The following is a 13,600-nucleotide window of genomic DNA, read 5'->3' on the forward strand; positions in this document are numbered from 1 at the left end:
ATGGTTGATATGATTTCAATCTTGGTGTATCTGTTGATGTTTGTCTTGTGCCCCAGTATATGATCGATCCTAGAGAATGATCCGTGTGCGCTTGAGAAAAATGTATACTCAGATTTTTTTGGGTTTAGTGTTCTATATATGTCTGTTAAGCCCAAGCACTATAGATCCTTATTTAGAGCTTTAGTGTCTTTACTTATTTTTTGTCTTGCTGATCTATCTATTGTTGATAGTGGTGTGTTGAAGTCTCCCACTACGTATGTGTTTTCTCTGATGTCTGTTTTCAGAGATGCCAATAGTTGTCTGATATATTTTGGTGCTCCTTCGTTTGGTGAATATATGTTAATGAGTGTTATTTCTTCCTGAAGTATTGTTCCCTTGATCATAATGTAATGACCACTGGGGTCTCTTTTTATCTTTTTAAGTGTGAAATCTGTTTTATCTGATATGAGTATAGCTGTTCCTGCCTTCTTTTTTGGTCCATTTGCTTGTAGAATTGTTTTCCATCCTTTAACTTTGAGTCTATTTTTATCTTTTGCAGCTAAATGTGTTTCCTGGAGACAGCAAAAGTTTGGGTTTTGTTTCTTAATCCAGCCTGCAACTCTGTGTCTTTTTATTGGAGAGTTTAGTCCATTTACATTTAGAGTTAGTATTGATATGTTAGCATCTGTATTTGCCATTGTGTTTGTCTTTCCTTTGATTTTATTTATTTATTCTTTTAATAACTTTCTTTGGCCTTCTTTTGTTGTTATTCGTCCCTCTGAGGTTCTGGCTTTAGGACTCCTTGTAGTATTTTTTGGAGTGGGGGTTTAGTTGTAATGAAATTCCGGAGTTTCTGTTTGTCTGGGAAGTTCCATATTCTTTCTTCAAAGAGGAAGGAGAGCTTTGCGGGATAGAGTATTCTTGGTTGGCATCTGTTTTCTGGGAGTCTGTTGACTATGTCCCTCCACTCTCTCCTTGCCCGTAGTGTTTCTTCAGAGAAGTCTGATGTCAGTCTGATTGGTTTCCCTTTGAATGTTATCTGTTTCTTCCCTCTTGTTAGTTTCAATATTTTTTCCTTGTCTTGGATTCTTGGGAGCTTTACTATTATGTGTCTTGCTGTATTTTTCCTTTCGTCATGGAAGTTTGGTGTTCTTCTTGCTTCTTGTATATCAATTTTCAGATCCTTCTTCGCGTTTGGGAAGTTCTCTTCAATTATATCCATGAATATTTTCTCTGTTCCTACATCTCTCTCCTCTCCTTCTGGGATTCCTATAACTCTTATATTTCCTTTCCTCATGGAGTCAGATAGTTCCCGAAGTCTTTCTTCGGTCTTTTTCCTTCGTACTTCTCCTTCTTTTTCTGTTTTAGTTCTTTTTATTTCTGTGTCTTCAAGAGTACTTATTCATTCTTCCATTTCATCTATTCTGCTTTCATTGCTTTTCCCAGAGTTCTTTAGCGTCTCCATTAATTCTTTGATCTCCTGCATTTCTTTTACTTCCCTCTTTAGGGACTCAATTTCATTCTTCTGGTCATTAATTATTTTCCCCTTATCATTGTTTTCCTTTATGACTTCTGTCAGTTTTTTAATCACAGCAATTTTAAATTCTCTATCTGGAAGGCTCAGAAGTTCTTCCAAGTTACTGTCATTGCAATCTGGTAGATGGTTTTCTTTTTGCGGTGTGCTTTTTTGCTGAGGAGTTGCTGGGTTGCATGTGGTTTTTCTACTCCCTACTGCCTGTTTTCTAATTTGCCGTATTCCTTGTGACACTGTGTTGCTGGTACTGGCCGGCATCTTGGGCGACCTTCCCAGCTCACCACTGGCTCCTCTGGGGAACTTCTGCTGGGTTCACAAGTCTCCAGCAAAGAAAGGTCCCTGCTCTGTCTCCTCGGTGAGCCTTCTGCTGGGTTCACACAGTCTCCAGCAAGAAAGGTCCCTGCTGCAAAATGCCAGTGCTGGGGACGCGCTCCCCTGCACGCCTGGTCTGCCCCAGCGGTGGATGCTGCTCTCCTCTGGGCTGCAATTGCAGGCTAGAAGGTGCCCGGCGTGGGCAAGCCTCCCAGCTTACCTCTGTCTCCTAGGTGAGCCTTCTGCTGGGTTCACACAGTCTCCAGCAAGAAAGGTCCCTGCTGCAAAATGCCGGTGCCGGGGACGCGCTCCCCTGCACGCCCTGTCTGCCCCAGCGGTGGGTGCTACTCCCCTCTGGGCTGGAACTGCAGGCTAGAAGTCGCCCAGCATGGGCAAGCCTCCCAGCTTACCTCTGTCTCCTTGGTGAGCCTTCTGCTGGGTTCACACAGTCTCCAGCAAGAAAGGTCCCTGCTGCAAAATGGTGATGCGGGAACATGCTCCCCTGCACGCCCGGTCTGCCCCAGCAGTGGGTGCTGCTCCCCTCTGGGCTGGAACTGCAGGCTAGAAGACGCCCAGCATGGGCAAGCCTCCCAGCTTAACCTCTGTCTCCTCGGTGAGCCTTCTGCTGGGTTCACACAGTCTCCAGCAAAAAAGGTCCCTGCTGCAAAATGCCGGTGCAGGGGACGCGCTCCCCTGCATGCCGGGTCTGCCCCAGCGGTGGGTGCTGCTCCCCTCTGGGCTGGAACTGCAGGCTAGAAGGTGCCCGGTGTGGGCAAGCCTCCCAGCTTAACCTCTGTCTCCTTGGTGAGCCTTCTGCTGGGTTCACACAGTCTCCAGCAAGAAAGGTCCCTGCTGCAAAATGCCAGTGCTGGGGACGCGCTCCCCTGCACGCCTGGTCTGATCCACACTTTTTTTTTGTTTTTTTTTGTTTTGTTTTGTTTTGTTTTGTCTTAATCTTTTTTTATTTAGATAGTGCACAAATTATTTTTTAATCTTTCATCCTGGATTATACTTTGGATGTAGTTTCTTCTTCCTGGTTGCCCCATATACTTTCGCCTAGATACTTCTCATGTTTACTTCAATATTCCTCTTAGGTATCACTTCCTCTGAGAAATAGTCTTTGTTTCCCAAGTTGAGTTAAGGGACCCTCTTGCTTGCTCTTTTAAAACTATTAATTTCTGTTCAGCACCTACCATGCTCTGTGTCCAATATCTTTGACAGATTTGTTGCTTTCAACACGCAGTTCCTTGAAGCTAGGGACCATGTTCTCACCTTAATAATCCCAGCACCTTGCTGATTGCCAGGCACATGTGCATTGTTCAAGAAATGCTCACTAAATGAAATGAATAAGCAAATGAGTGAACTAATGAATGTGGTCCCTGTGGCATCCTGCTCTTCAGGATTCCAGCATTTCCTGTCTGCCTTCCTCCCCTGCCTCTCTAAACTCCTCTCATCCTGAGACTATGAACATTGTACTCCTATCCTCCCAAAATCATACATCTTACGTAGTGTCAGAGCAGCTCCTGTGTTCTATTTTTTTCCAAGCAATAGTCTCTGCTATGGAATATTCTCTTAGGATTTCAATCTGTAGGGCTAGCTGTAACAGCATAGGTAAAGGAAACTGTATCTAGGATAAAATATGTCCCAAGAATTGTTTGAATGGGTTGACTAAATCATGGACTGGTGATCCCTGTCCCAACATCCTTTCCAAACAATTTGGTCCACCACATTGATAATAAAGAACTGTGCTGGGCAAAAAATGTTAGATTCTGATTGTAGATTATCTCACAATTTCCTGGAGGGAGAAGTCTGCCTGCACAGTAAGAATATAAACTGTCTGTTTATGCTGGGTTGTGGCTTATGCTCAGCCCACAATAAGGTCTGCTGCTGCTCTCCTCTGCCACACCTCATGGATCTACCTTTTATATATCTTCTCCTAATTCCCTTCACAGAACCAGGTAATTTCTCCTTCCCGGTACTGGTTTCCTCAAGTATGAGCCTCTAATATGCCTTACCTGGCTCAGCAACCCCTAGTACTTGGGTGAATTTTTTCTCTAGAGGACAAAGGCCCCACTCCTTTGGGTCAGGGCCTGTAACATAAACAGAAGCAAGGAATCTCTCTGAGTAATCTTTTCATTCTAAAAAAGTGACATATTTTCCTGGCAGTAAATAAATGAGCAGAAAATTCTTCTTATCTGTTCACATGTGGATAACATTTTGTGTTTATATAGCACTTCAGGACCCACATTATTTCATTTTATTTTAGGCTGTCCTTGCAGCAATCCTATGAGTTTGTTAGAGAAAGCTAACAATTAAGTGATCACAATTCATGACCCCAATTAAGAGGCATAAGCCAAAATTCAGGATGTGGTTGGTCTGGTCCTGTAAAGAAACTACTCAGCAAAAGTGCTATCTTTGTATAAAAGCAGCATTTTGGAATCTGCTACCTTCAGACAAATCAGTAATTTCAAGGAATGTCAGTGCTGAGCATTGTAACTTCACTGAAGTCCCAGTTCCCAGTAGATAAGTGTCTAGATAGGATACATTTTAACAACCCTCTGTTTGCCACAATCCACAGACAGCATCAGATAGATATATTAACTTGTCCCTTCCTAGAGTTTCTTTGTAAAAATCTTTGAAATGTTTCATATTGCAAATAGCATATAATTCTCATTGAGAAGCTAAAAATACTGGCAACTCCCCAAGAGAATTCTGAAGGCTATTCCTGGCCTCGAGTTCTCATTCTTGATACTTTAAACTAACTCACTTGCTCTCCACAGTTTATCTAAGTCAACAGTTTTCCATATTTTAAATATGGAGAAAATGAGGCTCTGAGCAGGAAAATGATTGAGTGGAAAATAGCAGCTAACACTGCCTTTGATTTTAGATTCAGTTTCACTGAATCACTTTCACTAATCCAAGCTGAAGAGTACTTCCCATTACCCCTGTGTTGTATGGTCATCCTTGCAGAGCATCCTTGCAGAGCAATGTAGGAAATGCACATGTGCTTGGGCATTAGCTTCTCTCAACTTGCATTTTTCTTACTTTTCTAGAAAAATACTCTTTATTGCATTCTTAAGTCCCAAGGAAGAGGAATAACAGGAGATACAGTTCTTATATTAACTCTCTCTGATTAGTCTAACTGATTCAGAGGTTATGGTGGAGTGTTAAGAGATCTTCCATCGGGCCTCCCTGGTGCTGCAAGGGGTTAAGACGCAACCTATGAAGCTATCCACAGCCACTGCAGCACAAGTTCAATCCTCAGCCAGGGAGCTACCCACATGGTGCAGCAGACCTCTCCTCTCTCTCCCACTGCTCCCTTCAGCAGTGTATTTGGATCAGTCTGCCTGTTCTGTTCCCCACTCTGCCTCTGGTGAATCCTCTCACCCTCCACACCTCTGGTTTGTACCCCAGTTTCTGTACGCATAAATAAATAGATCTTTAAAAAAAAAGATCTTCCATCACCCAGGCATCTGTCTACAGCTGACAGTCATAGATAAAATTGTCATTGACCTAACTGAATCTCCTAAGAGGTAAGGAGACAACTAAGAAATGGGAATCATTTTAATGCAAGGAAAGGGTTTATTTATGAATATGAAGGATAAGACAGAAACCTAAAGAAATATGATTATGTTATATTAAATCAACAAGTTTTCACTTTTAGGAGTAAATGGGCATCAGAAATTTGTTTTAAATGCATATTACAGGTTTCTATGCCCCAAAGATCCCCTGGGTCTGAGATGGTATCTCACATTCTGCAATATCCAGCACACCAGGAAGAAATAGACCTTGACTGTGAGCAATGTGGCACAACAAACAATTGCTAGATTCTATGAGAAAATGTAAAGAAGAACATATTTGGAGTTGACTGTCTTGGGTTCATCTACCTCTGTTCTTTCCTCGCTATGCTATGTTGGGAAACGTCCTTAACCACTATGGGCTTTAATGTCTTCATCTGCAAATCAAGGACCTCTTCAAAACAACCAAACTTCTTTTCTTTCCATCTCATAAAGTAATTCAGAATCTCTAATTATGTTTACAAAGGGGTTTTAGAAAAAAATCCAGTAAGGTAATATTGGGTACTCTAATACAGACTCTATATTTTGATTTGTTCTCATGATAATTCTACCTGGTACATTTTCCAAAGTTTCAAAGACTCATGATTCTATGCCACAAAATTCTGGAGGATGAAGAGAGCTAAAGAGATTATACTTTCAAAGATTAATTCTGATTTTGTCACTGCTTTTGGCCTTAGCAAAGAAGGGGCAATAGGACCTAAAATTTCACTCAGTCTGATGTGTGTGTGTGTGTGTGTGTGTATTAGGAAAAAAGAATAAAAATAACCACAAGTAAACTTTAAAAAAATTCAGGAAGACTCTGGAACAAAAAGAATATAGATTTGCAAAGAACTCTAAGAATAATAGCAAAAGCAATTTTATTTATATTCAGTGTGTATGTTTTCTATGATTATGAAAACATGTACTTCAAATAGTCATTTCTTATCTCATAGTCTCCATAGGTTGGGAATCTGGGCATGGCATAGCTGAGTCCTTAGCTCAGAGTCTCACAAAGCTGCAGTTAAGGTATTAGTCAGGCTACAATCTCATCTAAGACTGGGGTCCTCCTCCAAACTCATATCATTACTGGTAAAGTTCATTTCCTTGCAGCTGTTGAAGTTAAGATTGTTTGCTTTATCAGGGCGAGTGAGAAGGAAAGAGTCTTGCTGCTTTGAGTCTCAGAGCTCAGCCAAAGCCTAAATCCAATTTTAATTACATCTGAAAAATCTCTGTTTTCCTATATGAGGTAACACAGTCACACGAGTGACACTCCATGACTTTTGCCTTATTCTATCATTTAGAATTAGGTCGCAGAATCTACTCAAGGGAATGGAATCTTGTAAGGATGTGACTCATTGGGGGTCACCGAAAAGGTGTTTTGTCACAGGTGGAGACAAACAACCTGGTTTTGTACAGTAGGCATTTATTAGACAAACAGATATTGGGATTCTGAGATGAGTAGGTCATTTCCCTGCCTGCTTTTCAGTACTAGCCAGACGTTTCGTTCCTACGAAAAGAAAAGAAATATCTCTATCTTGTATTTTGTTTCTAACTGCTTAAGAAAACACTGAAAAGAGAAAGATCAAATTGAAAAGAGAAAACCTGAGGGTGCATTGAAGAAGCTAGGTGAGTGCAAGAATGTGGAAGCACATAACTGCTCTGAAGGTGTCAGTGACACTGCCTGATAAATATCACTGATGGTAGGAAAAAAGTTATAAATAAGGATGCTGAAGTACTAACAGTCGTCTGTACAAGAAGTGCTAGAATATTGATTTAGGAAAATACTAATGAAAATTTATGTGACAAATACCATTTGGACAGACTATATGCAGGCTTCCTGCTCAAGTTCTGTGATTCTCTTGGGTAGCCAGGAAGTCCATGGGGTTCTGCTCCTGTGCCAGTTTGCAGACCTGTAAGAGCTGACCTCATTGTCTCCCAGAACCTCAGGAGATGCAAGTGGTATGGAGAAGAGTATGATTCTACTTCTCTTTACTGCTTAAAGCACAGAGCACAATCTGAAATGAAAATGGGGTCCAAAAATTCTGAATTATTTATTGAGGCTTATTATCTGAAGTACTGCACCTTCTTTCTTTGATACATGAAAGAAAAGGGTGGGAGAAGGTTTGGAAGAGAGAGAAGGAGGGAGGGAGATTCGAGGAGTTGATGTATAGGACCAATCTTTGGAAACAGATCTATGCCCTGCTGTCTTCCTAAGTGATAGACATTTTCAGACCCTCTATTGCAAGGTTAGCAATTCCCGCAAAATAATCTAACAGAACATTCAAGATAATTCCTCAAAGGCCAAGGGCCTAAAATATCTGCCGCATGTTTCGCTATCTCTATTCCCCAAGCAATCAGGGATCATTCTTCAGCAGCATTGGGAAGGGAGATTTTTTTGTCGCCACTTTGCAGGCCAAACCAGTGCTGTGCAGCTGTGCCAGAGCGCGCCTCTGCACTGATCTACCCCACTTCCTGCTGGCACCCGGCCCCTGCGCCACTGCTCCTCAATGGAGAACGTGTTCCAATTGGTGGAATTTTCAGCAATGTGTCCCTTGAGTGTCCTTGTCCAGAATGATTTTTCTCCTCATATAGCCTCTCTGAGTCGGGTCCTTTTGAATTTGGAAAGGGAGATAGATACACAGCACAAGGAGTGTGGCTGTGGCCAGAGGCGATGCACACTTTACTCAGAGCCACAGGGCAAGCTGCCTTCGCCCAGGCTTACCCTCCTGGAATTCAGAATCTCTTGACCCCAGTCTGGGTCAGCCTGACCCTTCCCATCTAGAAATCATCGCAGCCTCAGCTAAATAAAACCACATACTTGCAAGATTCTTCTTCCTTTGGCTGCGGCTGTTCCCTACCATGGTGGGGGAGAAGATTAAACTCCTTATCGCAGTATGTAGGACAGTGTTTAAAGCCTCCTCTCCTCTCAGCTTTGTCCTTATATTTTCAAAACTCTTTGTAGATCCCAAGTGCATTCTGTTCTTTTAGGTCAGTGGAAAAGTTTAGTTTTTCTCAGGCAGGAACATCTTTTCCCTGACTGCCTTCACTAGGTTGCTGTACATATCTCCAGGCTAACTTCAGCTTTGGTCACTCATTCTTTTCCCCTCTTAACTCTCCCACACTTCTGGCATTTTCTCTTCTCTGTCCCATGCTCTAGCACTTGTCAAGTTGGGTTGTGATGCTTTGCTTTCCTTCTGAATCTCAGCACAATGACAAATGGAACCATGTTTCATTTCTATACTCTGTCCTTAGCAGGGTGCTTTTATACAACAGATACTTGCTACATGAATGATGTTGACATCTTGTAAAAACATGTGGTAGGGAAGGCATTGGAGATGGACAATCTTTAATATTAACACAAAATGTTTCCCTTTGTAGTATATTTACAATAAGATGGACCCTGTACACTGGAAGATACTGTGTTTAGGAAAGCAAAGGACTTATGATTTCTTGGGCTTATTTTACCAGTACTAACCCCAAGACCTTGGTAAGTTGCTGAGACATGAGGCAATACTGATTATTTTTAAGAACACATGGACTCTGAATTTATGGGGGAAATTATTCGCTCCATAGGTATGACTATGAGAGACATTCCCCTGGGATCAGGGGAAGCATCGTGGAGATTGACCCAATGGAAAAATCGGAGGCAGGGAAGACTTCTTTAAAAGAAGCTGACATAAAAAAAGTCATGTTTGTGGCAAAATAGTCAGAGAGTGCTTTTGGAAAGTGGTCTATATCTTCTTCTCTGTCAATGGAAATTCTTTTCACTTCTTTTTTTAAAGATTTATTTATTTATTCAAGAACCAGGGTACAGACCAGATGCGCTGGAGGGTGAGAGGATTCACCAGAGACAGAGCAGGGAATGGACAAGGCAGACGGATGAAATACACTGCTGAGGGGAGCAGCGGGCATGACAGGAGAGGTCTGCTGCACCATGTGGGATTCTCGCCAGCCGGCAGGGATCGTACCAGTGCTGCAGAGGCTGTGGACAGCTTCACAGCATTGCACTCATCCACCACACCACCAGGGGAGGCCCTCTTTCTACTTCTTCATCGGTGTCATAGGATTTTTCAGCTTCTACTTAAAACAATTTTAATGACAGGAAACTTAGGATAACATATGCGTAGACAGTTCTGATGAGAAATATGCTCATTTTATAGACTGAACTCAGTGTACCTACAACTTCTATCCACTTGCTTCAGTTTTGGTTCTCTGAGATGACAAAGACTAATCAGCCTCATATGCTACGGGGTGATAGGGTTTATTTTCAAAATCTTCTTTCCTGGCAAAATATGCTGGTAAACTTATGAGAACTCTAACTAACAGGCTGTCAGTAATTTGTCAAAATTTTCTTTTAAAACAGAATTGAACACCTTACCTGGGATTTAGTCTAAACTGTACAGAATTAAATACTGCTTTTGTTACTTTTAGTCTAAGACTGTATTACTCATTAAAAGTAGATATGAAGTTACATATTTTGGTTTCATTCATTGTTTCTGTGGTACATCCCAAAACCGCGCCCGTCCCAGAATTACAATTTGAACTGCTGCCCAAGTTAAGACTAGCCAGACCTGCATTTGTGCTTTTAAAATTCAGAGGCATGACTTTATCTCTGTCACTATCTATTTTACTAGTTTTACTGTAGCCATTCTGTCTGTCAAAATAATTTTGAAAATCAATTCTGTCAACCTTCATATTTGCTATGTGTTACAGTTTTGTTTGGTACATAAATTTGACAAAAATAGCTTCTAATCATATATCATCACATAATCCCATTCGCTAAGCATTTTTAAGCAGCTGTTACGTGTTGGATACCAAAGAGATGAAAATTAAATAAATAGGCGATGCCAGATGATTTCATATCCAAATGACATGCCCCAGGGAAAATAGTCCTGTACATAAATATCCATAACAGTGTCTTTATAGTTGCCCAGGTAGAACATGAACAAAGTTGATGGGAGTGTTGAAAAGGAAGAGTTTCACTCCTTCCTGGGATCAGGGGAAGCATCGTGGAGAAAGTGGTGTTTTAATTTGAAGGTCATTGATGCTGAGTAGAATTTCACCAATATTTGGTTTTAATATAAATTATACTAGAGACCAAAGGAACATCCTATAGCAAAGACACAGAAGTGGATAAGTTCAGGTCATTTTTCTAAGATAAAAAGTAGTACAAGGCAACTCAAAGTCAATGGATAGAATGGAAAAGAAGATAAAAGAAGGATATATACTAGAGCTAGATGGCTGGGTTTCTCAATTCATGACAGAGTGCTTAGGATTATTCTTAAGAATTGTAGAGAGGAAGTGATGTAATAGATTAAAGTTTTAGAAAGAACTGTTGATTCTGTATGACATACTCTGGAATGGGTAGAAATAGGAAGAGCGATGAGTTCAGGGACTATAGAAATTTTAACAGTAGCAGCTTTAAGAAATATGGAAATAACATTTATATGGTGCTCTACATGCATTATATCATTTAACATCAAGGTTTGTGTGGACTAGAACTGCATTAATAGGCTTGAAAATGAGAGGATAGAATTGATGTTTTATCCAGTAAAATAGACAGGACTTACCAGCAATTATATGTGGGATCCAGAGAGGAAAGGAAAAAAAGGAAATTGAGAGTTTCTCTGGGGTTTCTAAATAAGTAGCTTCAGAGAACAACTGTATCAGTGGGTGTCCTGGCAGGAGGCAGTTGGCACACTTCAATGGAATATCTGAGAAGAGTTTAATGAAGAGATTTTATAATGAGGACAGGGATAAGGGAAACCTACATGGAAGAGCCTTGTTTGCTGAACTAGCTATAGGACATGCTGAAGACTTATCATGTATGCACATAGGGGGCAAGCCAAGGGAGAGTTACCTAAGTGTGTGTCACCCAGACAGAAGATGTGGTCTTTAAAGATGCAGCCAACCAAGATTCATCCTGCAGTCAGGGATGTAGGGATTTGAACCCCCTGTACCCTGCTGCTGCCCCCCATTGACTGATAGCACCAGAAACCAGAGGGCAAAGGATCCCATTGATTGATCATTACAGGTTAGATTCCCAGGGCTCAATGCAATGTGAAGAAAATAGTGGCCACAAAATCTGCGGGGGCAAATAGAAAATGCCACTTGATTGTGCTGCTACTGTTCATTTAAAAAAATTGTCAGTGAAAGATTATCAGTTAAGATGGGGGGCTTTTGAATCAACTGCACATCCCTTCCAGCTTGATACTGATTTATTCATCCACACTGTGTATGAACTTGTGCCGTAAGTTGAGAATGTCCCTACCTTCTTTTTGTCTTTCTCCTATAGTGCTTTGTCAATAATTTGTTGACATTGGTATAATCATAGGCACATTGTGATGCTCCCCAAATCAAGGAAACTTATAAAAAATATTTAATCTGACAAAATGTCACTTTAATGAAGACTTTTTTTTTTACTTTTTAAATGCTTACAATTACCTGTTTAATTATACAGTTTAATTTTCTGTGCTTCTTCATTTATTAGGGATAGAAACACACACACAGAGAAAGAGAGAGAGAAAAGCAGAGAGAGAGAGAAGTTACGTTCAAATAATGTGACTTGACCTAAGATCTGTCTTTCATGCTATTTCTTGATCCATTCATTATTTTAGCCTATTTAGAAACACTAAATTTAATTAGTGCAACAGTTTCAAATCCCTTGAGCACTGCCTGCTGTGTCATGCTCCTTTTGAATATTATACTTGAGAATTCCCACTCTACACTTGATCTTAGCCAAAAGGCCGAGAAGCGATTGAGAATTCCCACTCTACACTCACTGTTCCCTATATGACCTCCAAACAAAAGTATAGTGTATTTAATGTTGCCCCATCTTGTCTATGCCCTCAGATTCCTCATCTGCATTGTAGTAAAACTGGACCATGTCCTGGTTACTTAGGTTGGTATTTACTAAATGACTGTCAAGTAGGTGAAAGAATGAACAGAGATGCAAGACTGGAGGAAGTAATCAAGGGGGGAGGAAATGGTGAAAAATGATATCAACTTTATTTCACTGTGTATCCTTGGAAGCCTTTTCCCTCCTCCATTTATAATAATGCTATATACTTTCATCTGTCATTCACATCTTTTCATAATTACCTTGTGGTAAATGATATTTTCTTAGAGACCATAAAACAGTTCAAATCTGAAATTTCATTAGGCATTCAACTTCTACCATAAAACTTAATGACTAAGCAGATGAGCATGAAGATGATTTTGTAAAAATAAAGCACACAGGCATACACATCATAATTGCAAGGCTACTGTACAGTTTAAGCCATTCAGACAAGCCAGCTGCTCCAAAAAAGAAACAAGTCTGCCTTCCTGACAGCTTTTATCATCTGAATTGTGTTCACAACTTTCTTTCAATGCGTACTTGATTTTGATTGGGATATTCTGAATATGTCATGTGGTAAAATCACACTCCATGGCATTCTATCTTTCCAAAAGCAGTATGCTTGTTGATTAGTCCAGTTTTATGTCTCCCTTTACAACCCACAAATTTATTTCCATTTCACAGATGGAGAAACCAAGGCAAAAATCAATTTAAATTCTATAAGTTGGCACCATAATTATGATTACACCTGACAAAAGAAATGTGAGTTTATATTATACACTATTAAACATTGATAATTAAATTTATATAAAGTGATAATTCTTGTGAGAGTTTCATATAGTAGATACTCAGAAATTATTGATGAGAGTATAGATTGCTACAATCTTTCTGAATAGTCACTTGTCAATTTATATTGAGAGCAATAAAAATGTTTATATACATTGATCGTGTAATTAGATTCTAGGGCTTTTCACTGAGATAAGCATCAGGGATGCATTAACAGATTCATGCACAAAAGTGGTATTAATAACTACTATTTATTGAACATATAACATGATGTCATAAAATAAGTGCTTTACATCATTTCATTTAGTCTACATTCATCCTGTGAGAGAGGTATTTTCCCCCTGTTATTCAGAGAGAGCATATGAAGCTTCAGAAAAGAAGTAATAAATTTTTTTTAAAAAAGTAACAAGTTCATGGCCACCTGGTTGGTAAAGAGAATTGGACTCCAATATTATTTATATTGCACAGAATTTAGAAGTTTTCTGAATTTTTTTATTTTTAGTTTTTTTATTTATATAAGAACCAGGGTATAGGCCAGATGTGCGGGAGGGTGAGAAGATTCGCTAGAGACAGAATGGGGAACAGAACAGGCAG

Source organism: Talpa europaea (genome assembly GCF_964194135.1).
Source record: "Talpa europaea genome assembly, chromosome: 13".
Lineage (NCBI taxonomy): Eukaryota > Metazoa > Chordata > Mammalia > Eulipotyphla > Talpidae > Talpa > Talpa europaea.